Source organism: Gallus gallus, chromosome 2 (genome assembly GCF_016699485.2).
Source record: "Gallus gallus isolate bGalGal1 chromosome 2, bGalGal1.mat.broiler.GRCg7b, whole genome shotgun sequence".
NCBI classification, from domain to species: Eukaryota; Metazoa; Chordata; class Aves; order Galliformes; family Phasianidae; genus Gallus; species Gallus gallus.
In genome coordinates, this window is record NC_052533.1 from 126,187,641 (window position 1) to 126,213,361 (window position 25,721).

Sequence of the window (25,721 nt, forward strand, 5' to 3'; positions counted from 1 at the left end):
ATCTGAGCTATAAAGCAATTAGTATTCCACAATCGTCCTGACAGGGAAAAAAAATCTTACAGCAGAAAAATGAAAACAGGTTGGTTTCCATGCCTTTGAGCCTCACGCCAAATTGTTTTTGTACCATCATAAGGCTGAGCAAACAGCAGAACTTGGGACACATTGTTCAGAGAGCACTTGTTTGCGGAAACTTGGTGGAATTGTATTTGTGTTCAACATCTGGCTTCGACACCTTCCAGCTGGTTCATGCTTTGATAGCTATTGCAGAAATTTTACTTCAGGTAAACAAATCATGCTCTAAAAGACACACCTGATAATGAAAAACGAGCCCAGGGTTAATTATTAGAGGAAATAGGGGAACGTGTTTGAAATGGGCAGGTCTTCTATGCTGATATGCATTTTGAACTGTTCAAATTAAAACAGTTTTGTAATTGCAAACAATTACGCAGAGCTTTTTTTTTTCTTTTTTTTCTTGGGTTTTTTTTTTTTTTTTTTCCTGTTTACCACATTCAAGTAGATCTCAACACCCTCTGTAACCATTTCAGCTATGTCCAATATTTTTGCTATTCGGTAGAACAAAAGACGATTTGTACCTGGGGACAGCCCATTCACTCCACAAGCCTAGCAAGGGTTTGAATGGGAAGTTAATCCATATGAGGACAGGCAAAATAAAAATCAAAGAAAGAAAGGAGAGAAATGCTTTGCTTCAGAAAAATATCAGCACTGGGAGTCTGTGGCAGACTCACATCTTGCTTAGAAAAAGCAGTTTTCTCAAGCAGCAAAGTGGCCGAGGTGCAGGCGGGCTGCTCAGGTTTCCCCTTGATGGCTGGGTGGTGGGGACCCTCCGCGGGACTCTGCTGTGCAGTGGCTGCAGCCGTGGGGCCACGGATGAATGGGGCGGGGTGACGGGAGGGTAAATGGGAGAGCTTTGTGGTTTCAGACAGTTCCTTTGCCGCTGGAAAAGTTAATTAGGAAGTGAAACCTTAAGCAGTTGACAGTGCGCATTGTTGGCTGCTAGTGCTCTGTGACAAATACCACTGAAAGGTACTTCACTTTCTTTTGTAAACAGAAAGGTAAGGAATTTGTGCAGAAATGTATTGGTGAAGATCTGCTTTTCATCATGGCCTAACCGCACAGTAAACAACAGGAATAACTTGTTTTAATAAAGTACGGTGTTGAAACATTTATCAGCAAGCTCTTTCTCTCCATTTCAAAGGTATGTTTAGGTAAGAGGAACTGTTGCCTTGAAGAAACCCAATCTGAAATTTTGTTATAACATTTTCTTCGGGTCAAGGTCAGGAAACTTAAGGAAAAGTTTGACTTCTGGGCCATCATACAATTAAGCCTGGGTTGATTAATACAGTATGCTGAAACAGCCATCTCGGAATTTCTTACCACTTTAAATGTATCCCAAATAGTGGTTACTCACGTGAAATTATTCTGGTAGTCACATTGTAAAAAGCATGACTTCATTTTTACCGACAATTTTCGCATGTAGCCATGCGCAGTTATGAGGCGAGTGTAATAAGCCATGCATTTTAATTTCTCTCTGTAACAATAAAAAGATTAACATGCCTTTCTCTTACAGACCGGGCTCCCTTGAGTGGCACCAATATAAGCCTCCAGAGCATTAATAAATGAAGCTTGGGGACTTCAGAGCTGAAGCCTGTTAAAACAGCTTTATGCAGTACTTCAGCTAAACCAGACTTTCACGGCATACCTGTGAAACCAAACAGAGATCAGTGAGGAGCCAGCTTAACACACGATAAATACTCATTTCAAAATAAAGGTAGCTGTCTTAAGTCTTTAAGTTCCCTTCCAATCTGAGCCCTTCTATGATTCTATGACTTTTCATGATGACTTTTCCTTTTCTCAGTTTTCCCTACGTAAAGCGGGAATCCAATTCTGTTTACCCATTCCTGTGAAGTGACGCTCTATTCGTTTTTACAAAGCTGTGTAAAATCATTTAGATGTAGTTCGTAGAGTATGTTCTGATTTCTGATTTTCTGACAGTCATTTTAAGCATCAAACTTTTCAGAAGCTTCCAGATTTTTCTTGGTTAGTATTAGATTTAAGAATTTGGGTTGCTTTTAAAGTGGGAGGAGAAGGATTTTCAAAAGTCCTTAGTAGAGAGCTAAGTTTTGTCCCACTCCTTCCTAATGGCTTAAGGGGGCAAATCCAACAGAGCACACCTTTAAAAATTACAAAGATTTAATAATAATTATATTACAATTCCTGCACTGTGCTCGTTACTTTACCTGCAGCAAAGCCTCCCTGGAAGATATCACTGTTCCTGCTTTACACAGGGTGTAGGCAGAGGCGTTCCCATGATTTGGATGTCCAACCTGCTTCCATCCTGCAGTGCACAAAATGTCAAGACCTGTCTTCTCCAAGACATTTGTGACAACTGTCTATGGAACACATGCATATATAGGATAGCTATCCGTTAATGGCACTAGGGTGAAGTTAGGTTGTCATTATATAAGACATCTCTTCAGGCTCTATGAGGCTCACCGGGGACAGGTGACAGGGCAACCTAGTGGATGGCAGCCCTACCAAGCATAGGAGTTGGAAGTGGGTGGACTTGAAGGTCCCTTCCAACACAAGTCATTCTATGATTCTATGATTCTATGATTCTATGATTCTGAGACGCAAGGCTGAAGATATGAGCCTAATGTGCTGGTGGGTTTTCCTGCCCCATGCCCATAGCTGAGCATACATCGAGATGGAAGCAGGTTTTCATCCCTCCTGCAGATAGATTTGTGTATATTTTGTGTTGAGGAGGAAGGTTCTGCTTTTATCAACCTCACCTCGAGCTCATTTCTTGAGCAGAGAGGAATGTTTATTCAGCTGACGTGGTTTCTGGGAAAGTGACTAGGAGACTCCACTGTGGGACAGTCTTTCTCCTCATCATCTGCAGGGGTTGAGATATCCATATATCCATACAAGTATGGTGTGGGAAGGATGAGGACGCATGGCCAGCAAGAAAAGAGCTGGACCTGGGAAAATGAAGTATTCTAACACACATGGGATTATTATCCTGTTTGTCTAGCAATTTTTATCTGAACTCAGCCTACCAAACTTTAATCAAAATAACCTTTTTTCACTTGAGCACTTGATTAACCCCCAAAGGCTCCATCTTTCATGGAGCTAAAGCAAATTCAAATATGTGTGGAGTATGCGGTGCTGATCTACACCAGAGCATATACTGATAGTGGTGTCATCAGATGGAAGCCCAGGGAAGGAATGGGAGCAAATCATGTGAGCAACAGCCCTGAGCCCAGAATGGCGGGGAGCAGCTGATAGCGTGAGGTGATGCTCCCAAATCCTGGTGAAATCTCTAAGCACTTCTGAGCCCTCTGTTGGACTCTGTGTGGGAGCACCAGAGCTGGCAGATGGTGATTATGTTGGTGGAGGAGTTGTGCAAGGGTTGGTGCAAACCTTTGCCTGTTTTTGCCATCTGCTTTCCCTTTCCCTACCGCAGGCCTCCTTCCTTGCTGCACCTTCTGGTCCTGTGCGGGCGGCTGTATCTGCGAAAGGATCAGTGGCCTTCAGCTGCATCTCCTTATGGAAATTGCTTGGACCTTTATTTTCATTTGTTGGTCTGACTGCTATCCTGTCCCCGAAGCGGAGTGTGGTTACACCTTTCTGCTTAAGCTGGCATGTTTAGTTTAAAAACAGGAGAAATTAGAACTGCTCAGCTTTCTAGAAATAACTTTTCTCCTCTTTTTATCACCTACAGAATGCCTGGAGAGTTTCAAACTAATAACAAGGTTATGTAAGAGAATAGGAAATAAAAACATACATATATTTTACTTCTGCAGAAACACCCCTGTTACATTTACTCTTCCAACATAGTAAATGAGCCTTCTGTATACTTTGGCACTACAAAGCATTTCAAAGATACTTCTGGTAAACACCAATACCATATCTATCCCTCTAAACCTCAGCCTTCAGGAATGTATATATTGTAGAAGTGGAGCAAAAAAGTCAACTTCGACTTTTTAAGCAATCAGTTTGATTCTGGTCACAGCAATTACTCTTTCTGTCAGCAGGAGTAAAATTCACGACTGGGAAATCAAAGAGTCAAATGTATTCCCATATAGTGCAGTGTAAGCGGCATGTAAATTAGATCACCCCTCTGGAAAACCTGCTTCCTCTTATTTGCCTGAGCAAAGCTGCATTGTCCCAGCAGGCTGCGAAGGAGTGTGCGGCCTGGTCCTGCTGCGGGTGGTATCATAGAATCATAGACTCATTAAAGTTGGAAAAGATCACTAAGATCATCTAGTCCAACTATGGGGAGAAGTAGGAGTCATCAGGCTGGGATCATGCAGATGCCCGTGAGCTGCCTAACCTCTAAATGCTCTACCTTTTCCCTGGGAAGAGAGATATTGCTTGGCTTGGGTGCCAAGGGAGCATGAACACCTTGTTTGGGTATCTATGAACCCTTGCTTGAGATCTGACTTGACTTCCTAACTACAAATATGGGAAAAAAAATTAAATGTATGTGGTCTGGGCAGTTGGTCCTCCCTTAAATATAATCACTTTAAGCAGATGAGCTCAAAGAATCCAAAACCTTTGTTGGAGGGGAACTGAGTCACTCAGAAAGCTTCTCTCTTACCTCTGCAAACTAAATAGGCGCCAACCTCCACCTCTCTTCAAAGTGGGATTGCACTCCATGATGCAAAGTCATGGGGCCCAGAGGACTAAAGGCTGGGAGAGGAAGTGGCCAGGAAGGACCAGCACTGCACAGTCCTCAGTGGGGATCCAGCACACTGACAACACTGTGGCAAGGTTCTCAACAGGTAAAAGAGATGTGCTACGTACCACATATCTGAATCATTCTTGTGAATTCAGAACACAGGGCATAAAACGTGTGAATAATCATTCCTGTATATCATAGAATCATTAAGGTTGGAAAAGATCTCTAAGATCGTCAAGTCCAATATAGTCAATATAGTTTAGAATAGAAGTGGAAAGAAGGAGCAGAGCAGAAATCACAGTGGATCTGCGTGTCTGAAGTTTGTCTCTCTTAGCCAGTTTCATACAACTGGGAACATTCCCTGCACTAGGGATGAGATCCCCTTGAGTGTCCCACCACTGTCTTAGCACTCAGCCATTCACAGAAGTAAGAGACATGCACAACATTTCCACTCTAAAGGTGCCCACACCAACCATTTTTTTTGTCTCTAGTGCCAATTTTTATCAACCAAGTCCCTCTCAGACATGAAAGCTACTCTCAAGACACTCAAAGAACATGCAGTTGTCTTCTGGAACTGGAGAAAAAGCAGAAGACCAGCCCAGAGCAAGGCAGAGGCGCTAGTCATCCTCCACAGACTCCTGCTGTGTCCTTGGAGCAGTCAGTCAGTCCCAAGCATTTCTCCCCTTTGCTGTTATCTCTGCTCCAAAGGGCAACTTCTTCACCTCAAGATTTTTTTTTCCTTTTTCTTTTTTCTCTTTTCTTTTTTTCTTTTTCATTTTTTTTCTTTTTTTCCGCCTTATTTTCTTTTTCCTTTTTTCCTTCTTCTTTCTTCTTTTTTTTCTTTTCGGGAATTTAATGTTTTTGACAGATTTCTCATTTAATACCCCATGGGTTCATTGGAAATGGCTGAGGGAAACAGGAGGTTTCAGTGACCAGCAAATGTATGTGACACTCTCTGAAATAAATGAATGGGAAAAGTGGGACGTTTTAAGTTGGTCTGGACAGTGTAATTAAAATGTTCCTTGGGTGGCAGTTGTAAGCTGACCCTTGGCAAACAACCTGGCTGATCAGGCTTTGGAAAGGGCTTTCTCATTTCTTAGCATGGGTGATTCTGCATTTTAGTGATTCTATCAGCTTTCTTTTCCTTTTAGAAAGAAAAATCCAGTGTTATTGTTAATAAAATAATGTCGATTTTGAGACACCCACTTCATTTTGTTTCCCTGGATTACCTTCCTCTGCAAATACTTCAGAATCAGAATTGCTTTCCTAGGGAGTTAAAAAAAAAAAAAAAGACAGAGAGAGAGACAGAAAAAAAAAAAAAAAAAAGAAAATAGATCTCATTTCAGTTGACAAGAATCAGTAAACTGGTTCCCAGATCTGGGAACCTTTCCTTTTGGTAATACATAATCCTCTCTGACTACATTCATTTAATTCTTTGAGCCTACTCTGCACTTCAGTGTGTTCTCAGGTTTCCACCTCTTCATAGGACATTTTTAACACATAGAAATGATGTCTGAAAGCTAATTACGTTAAACAACTTCAAGGTAATTTCAAACACACTGAGTCTTGTAGAAAAAATTATGTCTAACTTTAAAAGTAATTTCTGGTAATGATTATACAAGGAGTGTCATAAATATTTCTATGCTGCTGAGAAAGATTTTGCCTTTAGAAAAATAATATTATACTTAACTGTTTTTATCACAGCAGGAAAAAAAAAAAAAAGGAGACAAACAAGGCACTGGTGTGCTCAGTCTTCCCACTCAGAGCCAGCCATTAGTGACTGACCTCCTCTAAATGCCAATTTCTTCTCATCCAAGTTGATTCTTTGGATAAAGATTACAGGGATTCAGTTTAGTAGCAGTCATTGAGAAGGACTTCCTTCCTTCCTTCCTTCCTTCCTTCCTTCCTTCCTTCCTTCCTTCCTTCCTTCCTTCCTTCCTTCCTTCCTTCCTTCCTTCCTTCCTTCCTTCCTTCCTTCCTTCCTTCCTTCCTTCCTTCCTTCCTTCCTTCCTTCCTTCCCAAAGGAGAGAAAAGGAAGGAGGGAATCTTCTAAAAGCAATGGAAATTCCATTTGTCCTGCTTACAGGATATTTTAAAGTAATTTCAGACTTTTTTTTCTCAAATTCAAAATTGGCATGGTTTTCTACAGTATTTCTCCTTTGTTCAATTTACTTGTGGTTATGTTTTGTGGCGTTCAAGATTTTCCAGCAAGAATGAAGTTCAGTTTCTTACTCAGGTGTCTGTACATCTTGTCTCGACAAAGGGAACCAGATATGAAAAATGCATCTGATGTGACCTAACTTCTTTACATATATTGAAATTAATCATTATTACCATTATTATCATACTACTCATGGGCTAAAAAACAGTACTTGAAATCATGAAGAAATATGTGGGAAGGATATCTGGACTTACTTATAACTTTGAAAGAATGTGAGAATTCAAGTTTGTTAAGCCAAAATATAATAAATTCACAATGTAAAATACAACTCCAAGTAGACCAGATGATAAACATGTTTTAATGCAATGCACGCAGCTGCTCCATTCTGTTGTTTCCAGTCCTTTTCTGCCTGCTCTGTTTACTTCCCTTTAATTGCTGCAGGATATATTTATTGGGACCAAAATTTTCCCTCGTCGTTTGCAGCATGACTTTCTGGTCCAAGGGAAGGCTTGTTTCTTTGAACTGTTTTTTTAATAAAAGCAGAAAGCACAACAAATACTAAAGGGAGAACTTTTGAAAAGCTAACACATTGGTTTCTACTTTCTCAGGACAAGAAGAGGGGAAGAGTTAAACTATTGTACACATCTTAACGGCTTGGAGTGATGCCAAGGATAGCCTAGGATGGAGATTCTCCCCACTATCAGAGGAAAAATAAGAGTGATGGGTAAGTCAAAACGGTTGAAGGTAAAGCCAAGCTGTGGCTCAGCTGAGTTGCTGGTAGTTGTTTCTGTCCTGTATGGGGCAATTGGGCCTCAGGTTGCAGATGTTTCAGAAAACAAAGCCAGTCGTTGAGGAAGTATATGTGCAATAATAAAGGTTGTTCTGGAGCCACTCTCACCCAGACATATGAAGACAATTTTTAGATATGAGGGAGCAGGTGAAAAACTCTGCTCATTCAGCAATGTGGAAATAGAAGTAAGGTGACAGGAGCGTAGGGACCTATGTGCATATTTTTAAAAAAGAAAAATGAGGGGTTGTGTCACGTTCCCCACTCCCGGTTATGTGAAGTGGTAATATGTCTTTTGCAGAGGTAGTCATTGGAGATGCGTCCCTTGCAACCCATGGTACTTGCCTCCATCTCTCCTGGGTGATGAGGAATGAGGGGAAACAAAGAAGATTCCATCCTGGAAAAAACACTTGGACGTAGCTGTCCTGTAAGCCAAGCTCAAATACTGAGACAAATCAGCATCCTAACAACTTCCATCAGAGCAGCCAAACAAAGGTGTGTACTGTGGGAATGCCTGGCTAACTCCAGGGAATTTAGTCACCATTGCTGGGAAAATGTGCTTCATTTTAATTTGTGCTCTAAGGACGGGAACAAAAAACGCACTTCGTAAAATCTACTGCTCTTTGTTTTGATAGCACCAGTCAACTTTCATTGGGAAGAACTCACTCTTTGTGAGATCAGAGTGCCCAAATATTGACCCATAACAATAAAATGCTCTCTGTGACATGTGGAGGGCAAGGGAACGAGTTTAAAAACACTGACCTCAGTGGAGGATGGAGAGGGAATACGATAAGACACTGGACTTAAGTAGGGGTCAGGGCACAGGTATGCAGAGCTTTGAACGTGAAAGTGGAAAGAACCAAGGTAATGTGATATCCCTCAGACGTGAATATCTCCAGCTTTCCAGCAGCAGAAATTTCAGCCTTTTGTGGCTCTCGTGCCCCTGTCACAGACCTCATGCTCCTGTGTAAGCAGATGAACTTGAGGGGGCAGTCCCAGCTACCGCCTGTATAAAGCACATTTCTGATACACCAGTGCCTAGAAGGCATGAGAGATGCAGATATATTCTTATGGCAAGCCAAGCTGTAACACACATTACCACAGCCCTGGTGCTTTACTCTCAGCCTGTATTGCTGTGTCTCTGCATCTCAGCCCTCTCTTGTTTTCCCTCCACAAGCCACTGTGATGCATATTCCACACCAGCCTCTTGAGGTGTGAAATTCCTAAGCTGCAGATCTGACGCAGTATGACATGTTCAACTCCTCCATTTTTTGTTAGAAGCTTTTTTTTTTTTTTTTTTTTTTTTTCCATAGATGTGAATATTGGATGGAGAAAAGATGGGATTCTGATTCATGTCATCTTAGGAATGTTTTCACAAATTTTGGCCAGGACTCTTGATCTAGTGACTGTGTGGCATAACGCATCGTTGAGCTTGTTGGTGTGGGAACATATGGTGAGACAATCTTGAGGCTGAAACGCTTTAACCTGTGTATATGTGCTGTGGGATGGACCTGCTCAGTGTACTTTGTGAGGGAGGGGGTGTTAGATCAAGCACTGCACAGTGATACTCATAGGATTTTTGCCATATAATTTTCTAGGAGCAAGTTAAGCCTTCACCTCATGTATCATTTTATCCAATAGATTTGGATGTCCCCTCCCTGGAGGCATTCAAAGCCAGGCTGAATGTCACTTTGAGCAACCTGGTCTAGAGGGAGGTGTCCTTCCTTGTAACAGGAGAACTACATGATCTTAAAGATCCCTTCCAACCTAAATCAGTCTATGATTTTATGATCAGATGTCGAGATCCTTTTGAAATCTGTCTCTTTGCTGCTGTCAGTGGATTCATATAATCATTTCAGATAATCTATGTGTTCCACACATAGATGAGTGAAAACCAGAAAGTCCGCCATTTTGTGGCTGTGGGAGGACTGGACATGGCTTGTTACATATAGTACTGCCTATGTTTCCTGATTACTTCTGTGGAACAGGAGGAGAGAGAAATGGTAAGAGAGGATGGAGCATTTATCTTCTTGAAGATGAAATATCCACAGCAGGGAGGATGAAGGTAGAGTATCTCAAGTTAATACGGTGACAGTGCTGTCTATCATCTCTATTCTTAGACACTCTCTCACTCAACTTCAGATTTACTGTTTTCTCATCCACATGCTTACTTACAAGGTTAAGCCTTCCTGTGAAAGCCTTCTTCACTGTCTCATGTCTTTTTCAAAGTCTCTCTCTTCTGCTCTGCCTCTGGTTCTTTTTATCAGTACAGAAAGAGAGAAAGGAGGAACTATTTATCATCTGGTTTCATTTTTGTTCAAATAACAACTGAACTCTCTGAATATGATAGCTCAGAAATTTAACCCAAATCTAATTGTCTCTCTCTCCAAAAAAAAAAAAAAAAAAAAAAAAAAAGAAAAGAAAAAAAGAAAAAAAAAAGAAAAACAAAGAAAAACAAAGAAAGGTTGTAGAAAATCAGCTGAATATGACATACACCAAGGAGAAGATATGCTCTGCTGCCATTCTTGTAATACTCAGCAATGTTCAGAACACTTATTGCAGGGCGGGGAGAGGCAAACTGTTTTTTTGAGCTGATACTCAAGTATTCATATGGATTTTGCTTAGGTTGGCAGCAGCACTTAAATGAACAGTTTTGTAAAGAAATAGACACTAAAGATAATGTTATTCCTGTTGTTTCCAAGGTAACGGACATGCCTGATGGAATATATCCCTCACGTGTTCTCTGTAACCATCTGGTTTCATGGTCCTCATTGCAGACATTCTAGGAATGAAATGTAGGTAAACTTTAATCGGGTTTGTAATTACTGTTGTCCTTACAGAAATTATTTAACATGATTTTGCAGCTGCCTCAGCATAAGGCCCAAAGGTCTTTTTAGGGTTTTATTGCCTCTTTTAAGGAATAGTTTAAGAATTGTTATTGTACTTTAGCTACAGATGCCACTGTTTCTTCTTGATTTCTGAAACTGTGTTATAATGACATCACATTAAGATTTTTTTTTCCAGGCTCCAAAAAGGTCACAGTTATTTTTTCCAAATGGCTCTGTCAAACATAAAAATTAACCATACTTTGAGTTGGATTTTCTGTATTTGTAATGTATGTTTATGTTAGAGTTTCTGTCAAAACAGGGATTAAAGATAAATGTAGCTAATTAAAAGAACATTTGCTTAGAGCTCCTGGTAATAGATACCTCATTGTGGGGTCTTGAGGTAAAGCTTACTTTAACAACTGATTCAGTTTATGGGATTGTGTTTGAACGTTATAGAAGGTTATTTCAATTTTCCAAATTGTGCATATTAACCTGAGAACAATCAAGTTAAGTCTATAAGTAAATTGCAGAAAAGAAGTCTGGGTGTACATGTTAGCTATGTAAAATGTTCTTGTCAGCTCTACTTCCTACACTTCATCATTTGGAATAATGCTTCCCAGCAGTCCGTGTAAGTGAAAACTGGTTTTACAAAAGGGAAAAAAAACTGTCTGGAACTGGATGGGTCAATAAGTTGCAAACTGTAGCATAAGGTAGAGAAAAAAAGTTGAAAAGATCCCATATCAGATTAAGTAATTGTTTCTTTTTATCTCACTTTATTTTACTAAACAGCTGTGCCCACAACATTAATTTCATTGCACATGACATCTGTGTTATCCTAGGGACTCCTGTGCTGGGGAAAAGGTCAATGCCAACTGCAATTGCATCAAGTTTCCATAAACTTTCAATGGCCAATAATATTTTGTGCTTTATAAAAAGCAAGTAAAAATAATAATGTATTTGCGTAGTGCCTTTCATATTAAGGGATTTCAAAGAGGGCTACAAAGTATAGGCTCACTCCTTTAGTTCTTATGTAAATAAAACTCCCATTGATTTTAGCAAACTTATGCCAGAGTAAAGAAGACAGAAGAAAGGTGTCAGGATTTGGCTCTGCATACTACACTCAGCAAGGACTTCATCCACTAACAAAGTTCAGTCAGCTCTTGGATGGAACATGGGGGCTGTTCAACATAAGTAGTCTTGAGTCAAGGAGTTCTCTAGTTAAGATTTCAGATTTCAGTGGGGAAAACATTGATAAACTTGGAGACAGGTGGGGCTGAGGAGTGCAGGGTCCTAAAAGTGGAGAAGGCATGGAATTGCTTCAGGTCAAAGATGCTGAGAAATACAGAAAAGTATCACATGTAATGGTGACAGTCATAAAGGCAGGTGTTTCAGACCTGACTGGAGAAATTATTATCTCAGAAAGATTATAGTGAATGAGTAGGGAACCTACAGGAACTGAAAAATGACTGTTCTACGGGAAAGCCTTGATAGGACAGTCAGAAGGGATGGGACTGAGGGGAGACTGATGTCAACCTGAACTGGGCTTTGCAAGGAATATAAAGGAAAACCTCAGAGTTTGTCCACTTTAGGTAAGCAGAATTGGAACTTTGGACACTGACTAAGGATACTGTGAACCTGGAGACAAAGTGTTTTAAGTACTTTGTCCCAGTGTTCAGCAAGGATGACAATACTGGCCTTGAGGACAAATGGGAGGGGATCAGTGGGAATGAGGCAGAGAACTGAGAAATTCAACTTGGAATTTCAGGCTGAGTGAGATTGATGTTACCTGTCTTTATCACAAGAGACTGAAAGATGTGCTGTTGAGCACTGCAAGGTTGGTAGCAAGTGCAGTCATCATCTGGTCTGAGTGAACATATCAGGCCAGGAGCGCAGCAGAGAAAATGTCTGTATTTAATTGGGGAAAAGGCATCCAGACATCCATGTACATGTAAATCTGACCTAACAGTACTCAAAGATCTACAGCAGGCTTTGAAAGAGGTACATGAAAAACAGTAAAATACTAATCATAGTTTTAGCAAAAGTAGATCATACTGTACTATTACTTAACTGTACTGTACTTAACAACTGATTTTCTGGACAAAAATAATATGGTAAATATCATCCACCAAGATTTCAGGAAAACATGCTCTGGAAATGAATGAGCAGCCTCTGCTAGTTATAACAAGACAAATCAGGAGAAGAACTGTAAATTAGGCATCAGGAGTAATGGTGGTCAGCAGCAGGGTCTGTGGAAAGGGAATGGATCAAACCGGACTGATTACCAACACTGGTTTTGTTAAATACCTTCTTTGTGACTTCATACAAATGTAGAGTTTACTAATGTATAGAATTTAGAAGCAATGCCAATCCACATGTTTTGGAAATGGCAGAGTCTTAAGACCCAGATGGGAATGAGATAAAATACAATAATAGAATTAATGAAAAGTTATGCTAGAAAATCTGAGTTCAATCATTAGTAAAAAAAAAAAAAAAAAAAAAAAAAAAAAAGTTGTGAAAGAGCCTCTTGTACTTATTCATCAAAGAACTGAGAGCCATCAATTTGATGTAACGGTGAAAAACCAAATGTAGTCCCAGAATTTTCCAGTGAAATTACTGCCACTGAGGTGATAGAAATGATGATATCTTCATACAATATTGTGGCTAGACCTCAAGCACTGTGTGTTAGTCTGCCCATTCACAGTTAAGAAAGGCGACTTGAAAGTCTAACAGATGAAGGTTATAAAAATAAGAGGAGGAGAAGAAGGGAAAGCAGCAGGGAAAAAAGAGCCATTTAAACTGAAGATATTTTCACATATATAGTAGGTATAAACAGAGAAGAAACAAGTTCAAACTAGAAAAGAGAAGACAGTTCCTCACTGTTAGAGCAAGTGCACTTTGGAATATTCTCCAGTTGAGTAACAGAGGCTAAAACCCAACAACTACTTTTATGTTGCAGCTTGAAGACTGTATGAAAAAGATTGTACATTGTGTTGGTTTGCAGTAACAGGAGAATTGACTTAATGGCCCAGAAAGTTGCTTGGAGCCCTGTGCTCTGATATCCTTTGCAGCAAACACTGTTGCTGTAGAAGAGATTTGAGCTGAAATTAAGTGCAGTCCTGTCGAAATTGAAGTGGGAGTTTAAGTTCCCCGAGAGTAATTAGCCATGCTGTGTGTGGCCGGGATGTGGAAGAGGCATTTAATGCCCGTGCATATCAGTAGGTCTTTAAGTGGTGGAGGTGATTACAGTGACTGGGGCACTAATGTTCTCTTAAGTTCAAGGGGTGTGTCCTTCAGAATGGTACCCATCAATGCAGTGCTGAGATACAGGTTTAGCTCTCACCTAGGTGACAACACGCTGTATGTGTCTGACTGCCCTAGCTAGCTGTCTTCCAGATTTGAAGGAACCAGAAAATAACACAGCTTGTCTTTCATGCCGCAATGGAAAATGCTCTGCATGCAGAGATTTCATTGAGAGCACAAACTGCTATCAAAGTAACCCACTTGTTAGAATTAAAGAAACACACAACACATTGCCTGCCAGCCACAGGATGCTAAATGTGGCAGAGGGGAAATCAAACTCAGTTTCCCTAAATGCAGACATACTTTTCAACAAAAATGATTCAATTAAATTGTTGAACATTTTACATCCAGATTTAAATGGGGTGGGGGAAAGGTATCTTGATCACTGCGCTTTGAAGCATCACAAACATAGGTAAGCTTCTGCCTAGCACCAACACTGCCTGACTTATGACAGTTGTTGAGAATTGTTGTCTAATGATATGATAACACGATACAGACAGTGATAGCCCACTTATTCTAAACTACTAAAAAACATTAAGAATGAGTTATGTTTGAGGCATGCCATTAATTGTGGTGTAATTTCCACCATGTGTATAATATTTAGCTGCACATTTTGTCACAGTACAATTATAGGAAATGTTTTTCCAACATGCCTCTCTGTCTTTATATACATTGTGGTTGCTGTAATTATTTTCCCCAGTGATAATGTACAGCATTCCCAGAGTCTTGTCTTATAAAATGTTTGCTGAGAGACAGTATGCATAAAAAGCAGTGCAGTGTCGTTTTCTCCCTCTTTTATATTTAGTTAGTACAGAAATTTGAACATGTTGTACAGCCTGTACACATATATTTGTCTCTGCTTTCTCATTTATTCTATACACGTTTGGTACTTTGTTCTCCATGGCATGATGCTCTAAGTCCCACAAGACCCTAAAACAACTGAGTGAAATTAACACTGGAAAAAGATATGATAATTTTCTTCAAAATGACCATTGCTATTTGAAGTATGCTGGCAGTGTGGTTCTCCCCTGAATTTTCACCCTCATTGTATATATGGATGCAATAATGATGGGCGTGCAATTAGTCAGCAGTTGGCGAACACTGCACAAGTCACAGCTCTACACTTAATCTCTTCCCGGAATCTTGGGAGAATAATATTTGCATTGGCTTATGACCAAAAATCATCTAAATACATCTTGATTTTGTATATTTTACCCAATTGTATAATTGTATGGATAATATGTGTGTATATTAAATGGCATATGCTACATAGGGTTTTCCCAAATATAGTATTAACTGCTTTAAAAACCATTCCTCCTGACATATGGTAACATAATGTGGCCAGCACACCTGTCTGGCTGGATAGGAGAACTGCAAAAAAGAAATAAAAAATGATCTGACTCTTCTGCTTACACCTGGCAAATCGAGAGAGACTTCACCAATGTCATTACTGTTATACCATTATATGCTTAGTGTGAACCAGAGAAGAATCTTATCTACTGTCTTATCAAGACTAGAGAAATATTTATCTGATGTGCCTGAATTCACCCACCAAAAAGAAAAAAAAAAAAAAGAAGAAAAGCAAAACAAACAGATGAACAAAAAGCCTCTTGCCTTAGATTAGACACAGTGCCTGAGCTCAGAGGGAGTTTATATTCTATTCTTCCACCATGGTAAGAGACAAATACATCTGCGTTAGTCAGTCCTGTTACTTGTGCTTTATGGGCATTGGGCATCTTTCCTTAGTCTTACCTTAAGTGCATATAAATATACAAATACATTAAAATGAACTGAGACTGAGTGCACAATGAAAGCATACAACTTAGAAGACTTGAGAACTTCCCTGCTGAAGATCGTGGAGGCTTTTTTATGGATTTACCAAAGACAACCTGATGTAGCTGTAGGTGTCCCTGCTCATTCAAGGGGAGTTGGACTAGATGACCTTTTAGGGTCCCTTTCAACTCAAACGATTCTACAATTCTATGATAAATCAATTTCTGAATATATGAATAAAATATATTAAAATCAAGCACAATGATGCCTATTAATTTGTTAACTTCTAGAATCAAGTTTCTTCATATGAATGCATTCACTTCATTGAAATCTTTGGGGAAAGGCAAGTGTAAACCGCAACTAAACTAAGGTTGTAGAGTTCTAATTGTCAATACCCAGAGACCACTGATATAAGTAGTTCACTTTGTTCGTAAAATCATATATATACTTTAATTTATTTATAAGTTGATATAATACACTGATATATATTTAGATTATATTATATTCAAATATATAAATATATTTATAAACTTTTATAATATTTAGTTTCGGATATGAAAGAGTGAAATGGTGTACTTTATGAGAGCATCTCTTCAAGCCACTCAATAGGAAGGAGAAAGGCTGAATGTAAATAGAGCTAAGAAGGGGGCATCTAAACTAAGCTTCTAAATTTGAGCTCTTTGGAGTTATTTTTTTTTTCCCAGGAAATTGTGAACTTTTGAATCCTTGGGACTTTAAAATTTGATCTAGACAAGACAGTAGAAAGTACAGGAAGCAATCTTTAATTGGCAGGAAAATGGCAAGATGACGTTTTCCTTTCTAATGACCAATTCTATTATTATCAGTGCTTTGCTATGCAAAGGGCACAAAAGACTGACACTGTGATTAGTTACAAGACAATGACACAGGTCCTGTTCTACTCATGGTGCTTTTTCTTAAATTGATAGCAGAAAGAAAAAAAAAAGAGAGAGAGAAAATATTGCTTTAATGCTTTATTCATGAAGGAGTTCCTGATGATGAGCTTTGTGAAGAGCATCCCCGGTGCTGCAGAGACAGATGTTTTCTGTGGCCCTGATTCAATAAAGCAATCATATTCAGGAAAGTGGTTAAGCCAGAGAATATCCCTACAACCTGAGGATGAGAATATGACAAATTTTCAGTACTGAAAAGATCTAAAAACTTTAGCTTTAATGTGACTTCTTTAACTGACATTCAGCTTCCCTCAGAATTATCCAGGGAGGAATTTAAAACAGGTTGAGGGGCCCGAATGAACGTACAAGCTTTTATAGACCTGAATTTTCCATTACCTATGAACTGCACCGAGTCTCAGACTAACTTCAGGTCAGATTATTCCAAATTTGATTATTATTTCTCCCAATCCAGTTCTAAATCTCCAATTTGAGGCCTTCTCTGACACAGGTAATCAATGTCCAAATGACATGTGACTATGGAGTTTATTACTTTGTGTTGTCCCTTATAAGCCCAAAATCAAGAGCTGGATGACACTCCTGGTGTGCTGTGATGGTTTGTATATATTTTTTACTAAAAGGTTTCTTATTTTTTTCTTTTCAGCTCTGAAATTTTCAGCTGCATTGCCACAGGTGTTGGAGGACCAAATCAAAGGAGTTCTTCATGATCCTTTTTCCAACAGACTGTGCCAGAGACTGAAAGACATTGAGAGGCGATGACACAGCTGAGAGCCAGACCCCATGAGTTTGTAAGTACCTTCTGCTCCCAGTGACAGCTTTGGAGGGTGAAAGCATTCAGCACTGGAAAGGATCTTGTTCTCTTCACAGTTTGCTTGTTGCAGTGTCATGCTTATCACTGTAGAATATCTAAACCACACAATATTACCTTTCTCTGCCTTTAACATATCCTGCATCCTATTTCTGTGAACCAGAGTGTATGCAATTACTTTGGCCAAGGTGAAAACATGCTGGCAGCGGCCAATCTCGATGACTGACCTTTGTTCTGTCATAAACCCCATTAATTCGTACAAGGTCCATATGGCAATTTTCTTCCTCCCCCTTCTCCCTTTCCTTATTCTGACTGTCCAAAAGTCTGGAGTTTTGTATGTCTTTTGCAGCGTCTCCCCATGAGTATTTCAGTTCTGTTGGCACTTTCCATAGCAGTATTAATAATGACATTTAGCTGGCATGAGGCCAGTTGTAAAAGTTTATGGAGTAATTTTGTAATAGAGCTGCAAGAGCTTAGCAAAAACCCAGCAGGTGAACAAGATTTCTCCCTCACTCCTTTAAAATAAAAGCTCTCCCATTCTGCAAGATTTGCAAAGCCTTTGCACCATGGTTTCTTGGAGGCAAGATGTGCATATTTTAATGTGACAGGTCTAGGAACCAGTGTTCTCCTGTGGCACTCCCACCTCCAGCTGCAAGGCTGTACCCCTGGTCCCATCCCGAGCCATGCTCAGTATAAGCACTGAATATAAAATTGCTGCTTTCCCCTTGCCCTCCACCTTCCAGCTGCATATTCCCACCCTGGTTCCCTGCTTGGAGCAATGATTTAATAATTATATTTACAATAATCATCAGCGCCTCTGTCTGCCCTCCCCCTCCCAGCTGCAGTTTCCCACCCTTATTTCTCTTCTGTGCCATGATTAATACATATGTTTAAAATAAAACTCATCGTCTCCTTCTCCCTTTCTCCTCCCAGCTGTGGATTCCTCCCTGCCTCCACCTTATCCAGATTTTCAGCCCCATTTTGTAGGTAAATTTCACAGAAAAATGGAATCTCTGACAGTGTTGCCCCTTCAGGCTGACTGCCATTTCTCTATTTCAGTTTGAACAGGGGGTTTTAATACAAAATCAGATTGTAGCCCCCAGTAGTTCTGTCATCAAGCCAATGCACATTCTCAAAAGATTGGGAAGATTCCACTGTATTTGACTCTTTTCTACCAGTGTCTTGGCTGTGAGGGACAAAGGTGAGGCTGTAGCTTGGACTGCACTCTTGTGTGAAGGATGTGAAGGCTATCCTGGTACATGCTGGTCCAGCTGTATGCGACCAAACTACAGAACCACAGAATAACAAAACAGCTGAGGCTGGCAGGCACCTCTGGAAATCACCTGGTTCAACCTCATGCTTCAAATTGAGTTAAGTACAGCAGTTATCTCAGGGCTATGTCTAATCAGGTTTGAACATCTCTAAGACTGGAGACTTCATAACCTCTCTGGGCAACCTGTGCCAGCTTTCAACTGCACTCACAGCAAAGCAGTTTTTCCTAAGTTTGAACAGAATGTCCTATATTTTAGTTTATGTCTGTTTTTCTTGTCTTGTAAATGGACACTATGGGGAAGTCCGGTTCCATATTCTTTATATCTTCCATCAGCCATTTGTACATTCGAGCCTTCCCTCTTCCAGAGTGAAGAGTCCCAGTGCTCTCAGCCTTTCCTTGTAGGAGAGATGTGCTCCAATCCATTAATCGTTTTTGTGGCTCTTCATTAGACTCTCTGCAATATGTCCAGGTCTCTTTTGTACTGAGGATCCCAAAACTAGATACAGCACTCCAGGTGTGACCTCACCAATGCTGAGCAGATGGGTAAGATCACCTCTCTCAACCTGCTGGGAGGAAGGTGTTGGAAGGGGTGTGTTTCCAGGAGGCCATTGGCATTCTTTGTCAAAAAGGGACATAGCTGGCTCACGTTAACCTTGTCCAGCAGTAGCCCCAAAGGCCTTTTCTACAAAGCTGCCATCCACCTTGTCCGGGTGTGTGGAGTTTATTCCTCCCCAGGCGCAGCACTTTGCTTTTCCCCTTCTTGAACTTGGTGGGGTACCTGTTGGCCCATTTCTCCTTTCTGTCAAGGTCTCACAGAACAGCAGTATAGTGTAGCAGCTACTCCTCTCAGTTTTGCATCATCTGCAAATTTGCTGGGAGTATACTCTGCCACACCGGTCAGGTCATTAATAAAGAATGTCAAACAGGTCTGGACTCATTCTCAAACCCTGGTACACCATCAGTGACTTTCCTCTGTCATACCAAGGAACACAGTCCTTGGAACTCAACAGTTCAGGCAGTTTCTGTTCACCTCTCAGACCATTCACATCACTGATATCTAGCTCATACTTTTTCAGCTTTTCTGTGTAGATGTTATGGGAGACAGTGTTGAAAACCTTGCTTAAGTCAAGATAAGAACTAGCCATTGTGTTCCCACATGGTCTAGCGGTTAGGATTTCTGGTTTTCACCCAGGCAGCCCGGGTTCGACTCCCGGTGTGGGAAATCCTTTAGTGTTTCATATGGTACCTGTTTTGGGGCTTTTGTGGATAAGAAAAGCACTGGCCTTGACAGGAGGCAGTGTCACAGACTGGAGAGAGGAAGAGAAGTTCCCATTAGCTATAAAGAATAGTTTTAGGGGGCCATCTTGGGACCAGTGCTCTTCAACATCTTTATCGATGACATAGACGATGGGGATTGAGTGTACTCAGCACGCTTGCTGATGACACCAACCAAATTGAGTGGCGCAGTTGACAGAGCAGAAGGAAGGGATGCCATCCAGAGGGACCTGAAAAGGCTTGAAAAGTGGGCCTACACGAACCTTAGGAGGTTCAACAAGGTCAAGCGCGAGTTGTTGCACTGGGGTCAGGGCAATCCCAGATATGTGTGCGAATTGAGGGAAGAACTCGTTGAGGGCAGCCCTGTGGAGAAAGACATGAAGGTACCCAATGGATGAAAACTTGGACATGAGCCATCAGTGTGCTCTTGCAGCCCAGAAGGCCAGCAGTACTCTGGGCTGCATCAAAAGAGAGGTGGCAAGTAGAATGAGGGAAGTGATTGTCCCTCTCTTCTCTGCCCATGTGAGGCCCCATCTGGAGTGTTGTGTCCAGGCCTGGGGCCTCCAACAAAGGAGGAATGTGGAGGTGTTGGAGTGGGTTCAGAGGAGAGCCACAGAGATGATCAGAGGGCTCTCCTATGAGGAAAGTTTGAGGGAGTTGGGCTTGCTTAGCTTGGAGAAGAGAAGGCTCCTGGGAGACATAATTGTGGCCTTCCAGCACTTGAAGGGATCTCATAAGCAGGACAGAGACTGACTTTTTACATGGTCTTATAATGATAGGACAAGGGTGAATGGGTTTAAACCAAAAGAGAGAAGATTTAGGTTAGATATGAGGAGAAATCTTTTAATCAGAGAGTGGTAAGACACTGGAACAGGTTTCCCAAAGAAGTGGTGGCCTGGTTGGACTCAGTCTTAGACAGCTTGATCTAGTGGTTGGCAACCCTGTCCACTGCAGAGGGGTTGTAACTAGACTATCTTTAAGGTCCCTTCCAACCTGAGTCATTCTATCATTCTACAGCTGCTCTCTTCTCATCCCATGGGATAATCATCTGAGCATAAAAGGCTGATCAGGTATGATTTCCTCTTTGCAAATGTTGATGACACCATGTTCATGATTCTCAATCACATTCTTGTCCTTTCTATGTTTAGAAGTGATTTCCAGTGTTATTTGCTCTTTCACATTTAAGGAATGGAAGTGAGGCTGACCAGCCTGTAGTCCCAAGAAGAGCTTGAAGATGGCGCCTTTCCTGAAGACACTGGCATTTGTTCTTTAGGAACTTTTCCTGATCACCATCTCCTCTCCTCTCCTCTCCTCTCCTCTCCTCTCCTCTCCTCTCCTCTCCTCTCCTCTCCTCTCCTCTCCTCTCCTCTCCTCTCCTCTCCTCTCCTCTCCTCTCCTCTCCTCTCCTCTCCTCTCCTCTCCTCTCCTCTCCTCTCCTCTCCTCTCCTCTCCTCTCCTCTCCTCTCCTCTCCTCCCCACTAATTTATCCCATGAAAACCAGCTCTGTCAAAATTTCTTGGAATGGGGCCACGATCTCCTTGTCTACTTTGGAATGACAGCACTCCTAGTGATGCTGATAAGGAAAATCCAAGGCACATTGCAGGTTGTATTTTATAACATTGAATCAGAGTCCTGGAAAGTAAAGATGAATTGAAATTACACGCTGCCAGACAGTATTGGGTGAGTTATTATAATTGTTATTCTTTGTATTCATTGCATTCATATTGTCATTAAGCATTAAATAAAAATAAAAAGCTTCTGTTCCGCAGTGTTTCTAGTGGGCTGAAAAGAGATCAATGTCTCATTTTTCACCTATATAGGAATCCATAGACTCCCTCAACTATTCTCATTTCTGAGTCACTTTATAGCTGAGACAGCATTCCAGAAAGAGGATAAAATTATCCTTGATCAAAACAAAGTTCTTATTCTCTCCTCTGGCTGGACAAGCTCTGTGGAAGAAGTGGTTGCTGAGAGAGAGGAAGGAGAAAAGCCAATGTTATGCTGCCTTGGGACCACTCTGCCTTCTGGAACAGGGAAAGTTGGAACAGCTTTGCATCTTGAAGAAATGTGCACTCTGCTCCATTGGCCTCTACTGGCCCTATCTCACCTCTCCCCGTACGTCTTTTCAGCATGCTGTTCTCCAGACCTATATAACATGTGTCTGTGGAACAAAGAGTGAATTAGTGAACAGACTTATGCAGTAAGCCCAGACAGAAAACTGTCTAACATTACAGTTTTCACCACAAGAGAGACCTTTGACTGTATGGTCCAAGTACAGCAGTGGAACAAACTTCCAGTGGTTGCAGAAAGCTGCAGGTCAGGGTAACCACAATGTATTGAAAACTCACCAAATACTCATTAATCAGAAGCAAGTCTTTTCTTCAATGACTAGATCAGTGTCATCTGCTAGAAATACTTAAGGTCCCTCAGTATTTGTTAGTCACCAGTAATTTGTATCTGGAAGAGTAACACCTGCAATAGCTAAGGACGGAGTTCAGCTCACACTGTAATCTGCTTTATGGCCTCATCCAAAGTCCAACAAAGCTGGGAGGGAGACTTCAGCATCAACTGTCTTTTGCTGAGGCATTAATCTAAAGGATCATAACCATCTCAGACAAATTCCTTTTATATCAAAATGCCCCCTGAAGCTGCCTTCTTTTTTTTTTTATTTCCTCAAAGTACATCCAGCTGTTCCTGTACTTGTATCAGTACACTTTGCCCCAGACATTCCAATGGAAAATGGTGTGCATGTACTGTCAGTAACAACAGCTGACTCGTTTTCTTCAAACTACCCTGATTTTAAATCTGATGGAAATGGAGAGAAAGTGATTTGCTTGTCCTAACTTAGTTAGCTCACTATTTTTAAGATTATTAACATTACTTAGTTATGCTCAATCTGTTTTAATTTCATTTTCTTTGCTCATACAAATAAGTTGTTAAGCAATGGGTTATTCAGAACTTTAAATGTCCAACAGACTTTAAACACATGTTAGGATAGTACAGTGCAAAGAGAAAGTGGCAGTGATCTCTTCACTACTTCTAACTGCTATTGGTCGCATAACATGATAATAATAGTTTGCATTTCTGTAGAATATTTAGCTTCAGAAAAAGGATGCTGGACTGCTCTTGAGTAATTTATGAATTCCATATGTTTATAAGTGTCTTTAAATACTGTGACGGATTTACAGTATGAAAATGTGTTTGGTCCTAGGAGGTGCTGACTGTCCAGAGGCAAGGAGGAATACAATTGCATTTAGGATTGCTGTAAATGCCATCTGCTTTGATGCTGTACATCTGTGCAGCTGTTGAATTCAGCAAATTCTGCCCACTGGGGCGGGATGTGTCCCAGGCAGGATATGGAAGAGAATCAAAACTCCAGGAAACAGAGTCAAAAAATTTCTGAAGGAGACATGGAACAGGATTAATAGCAAGGGACTTGCTGGGTAAATTACTAAAGAAATGCCACTCAAGTTCTCTGATGAAAGATGGTAAACTTCTAGATTACATTGTTTGCCTGCTACAATCTACAGTAAACATGCTGCTTTCAAAACCTTTTAATCTTCTGTTCTAAAAAAATAAGCTGTGATGTGGTGTTAAGAAGTTTTCTCATAGAAGCTTACATGAAAGTACCATTCAGCCTAAAGGGACCTTGTAGTATGAGGCTGACAGTTGCAAAGGTTACTTCAATCCAAGGTCTATTCTGAGGCCAGGAGGATTAGAGCTTTTCTCTCAGGGAGGGATGAGATGTACTAAAAGGAACCAGAGTATGGGACACAAAAATGATTTGCCCAACAAACATGATCAGAGATTGAGCCCAGGGTGTCCAGGATGAGGGGCTGGAAACTTTGCCCTCAGTTCATGTGAGTACTTGAAAAGGGGGAAACATTTTGATGTTTTCAGTCATCACTTTTCATTGTTCCTGTTCCAGACAGAAACATTTTTGACTGCTGAAGTGCCTAGACCACATGACTTAACATTTATCAACATCTCTGGGTGACAAGGAGGGCGCTCCAGCTTGGATGTTGCAGACTCATCTTTACCACTGTAGCTTTAGATACACAGCCTTGTGCATGGCCCTGGAGTATGTTGGCTCCTGTGGGTCACCACAAGGCCTTCCCAAAGGAGGGCTTTTCCCATTGTTCAGAGGACAGTGTGGCCAAGGGAAGCCTGGAGTTTGGAGGCAAGAGAGCATAGGCAACCTGTTAAAAACTTCCATAGTGGAAAGTGCTTTTGTTGAGAAAACAGGCTAATGTTGAGCTGATTTTTTAAAAAAAGAAATTAATTAAAAAATCAGGTCAGCTTAGTAAACATAAATGCACTGAAAAACTAAACTAGTTTAAGATTATTATTTTATTTATTCATTTATTATTGTTTTTGCTGGCGGAGGACTGATGTGCTTCATGACATAAAGATCCTTGAAAAGTCATTTAGACTGAATCAAAATAATCAGCCCTTCGTAGAAACAAGTTTCCTTGTACTATGCAGCAAATCATATTGTAGGCTCAAATGGAATCTAACAGACATTGGTGTATCCCGGGCAAGCTGTTAGATCTGAATCCTGTTTCTGTGGAGTCAATAGGAAAACCTCCACTGACTTTGCTAGCAGTTCAGTTCTTGATGCAATTTTTACATTCCTGCAAAGGGTGAACAAAATGATTTCTTTTAACCATGAGGAAGTAGGACCACACCAATACAAGCAAAGCTATTCTGTGAAGCTTCCATTGTCAGATGAAAGAAATAGTCATATAATTTAACATCATGATGTTAACATCGTTGTTCTAAGAGCATTCCCTGGTTCAGGTGAAAAAGTAGATGGAATGAGCAGGTTCGTCATCTTTGAGATGTACATTTTAATTTTTTTTTATACTATTCGCATTAAAATAATTTCCAACTCATCCTGTATTTGATTTCTCAAAGTCCTGGTAACTGTAAAAAGAAATATTTGCATAAGATGCATGTGGAACACAGTTTCCCTTGCTCTGACTCACTGGTCATCTGAAAGTTACTGTTAAATAGCATCTATTGTAAAAGATAAATTAGGTCTTTAATCATGTCCTAAATAACAGACTTCTCTGAAACAATCATCTGCATGTTTAAATAAAGACACACTGAAGTGTGAAAAAGGAATAATTTCATTTGTTTTAAAAATATTTATGTTTTTTGAAAAAAAATCCTTATCAATTTGAAGATTCAAGAAAGTGAGATACTGCCATTTGCATTTCTCAGCCAGCTGTCTTTAACACACAGTGCAACATGCAAGGAAATGTGTGCTGAAAGTACCCTCTTTAGCTAGAAGCTGGGTTTGTGAGACCCCACGTATGTCTTTCTGTAATGGTACTACCAACATGATACTCCATTCAACAGTGTCAAGAGCTTCTCTTTCCATCTTTGCTTATTTCTCTCACTGCTCCTAATACCACATCAGCCATTAATTAAATTGTTCCTTTCCCTTTATCTTAAGCATTTCACTGTATGCTTGTCCTCTTCTGTCAGATCCTTCAATCTCTAACTTGCCTCTGCTCAGAAAAAGTCACTGAATCCAAACACCCCCATAACTGAGATAGTGCAAACCTGAGATGGAAACACATTCTGCGCCTTAACAGTGCCTTCATGAGGTCCTGAATCTCTATCCTTCCACTGCAACCTAAATTCTATAGGGCACCCAAGATGCAGAACTGCTGTGACTCACTTTTAACAGATTAAAACAAAATACTTAAATAGAAGAAGTCACACCTCTCTATTTTAAAGACCCAAATCCGTAACGCTTGTGCATTAGCCTTCTTTAGGAACAACCATCCTGCCTTGTCAGACAGATAGACTTAGACTGACAATATGACATCCATTAGAGATGTCTATGTATGAAATACTGCACTAGAGGGCAATGA

General features: G+C 40.5%; 1 non-coding gene across 1 annotated transcript; it reads left to right on the forward strand.

Moving 5' to 3' along the window:
* Nucleotides 1-19,711: 19,711 nt before the first annotated feature.
* TRNAE-UUC lies at nucleotides 19,712-19,783 on the forward strand. Its single transcript has one exon. It is a non-coding gene; the product is annotated as a tRNA-Glu (tRNA).
* The last annotated feature ends 5,938 nt before the right edge of the window (nucleotides 19,784-25,721 follow it).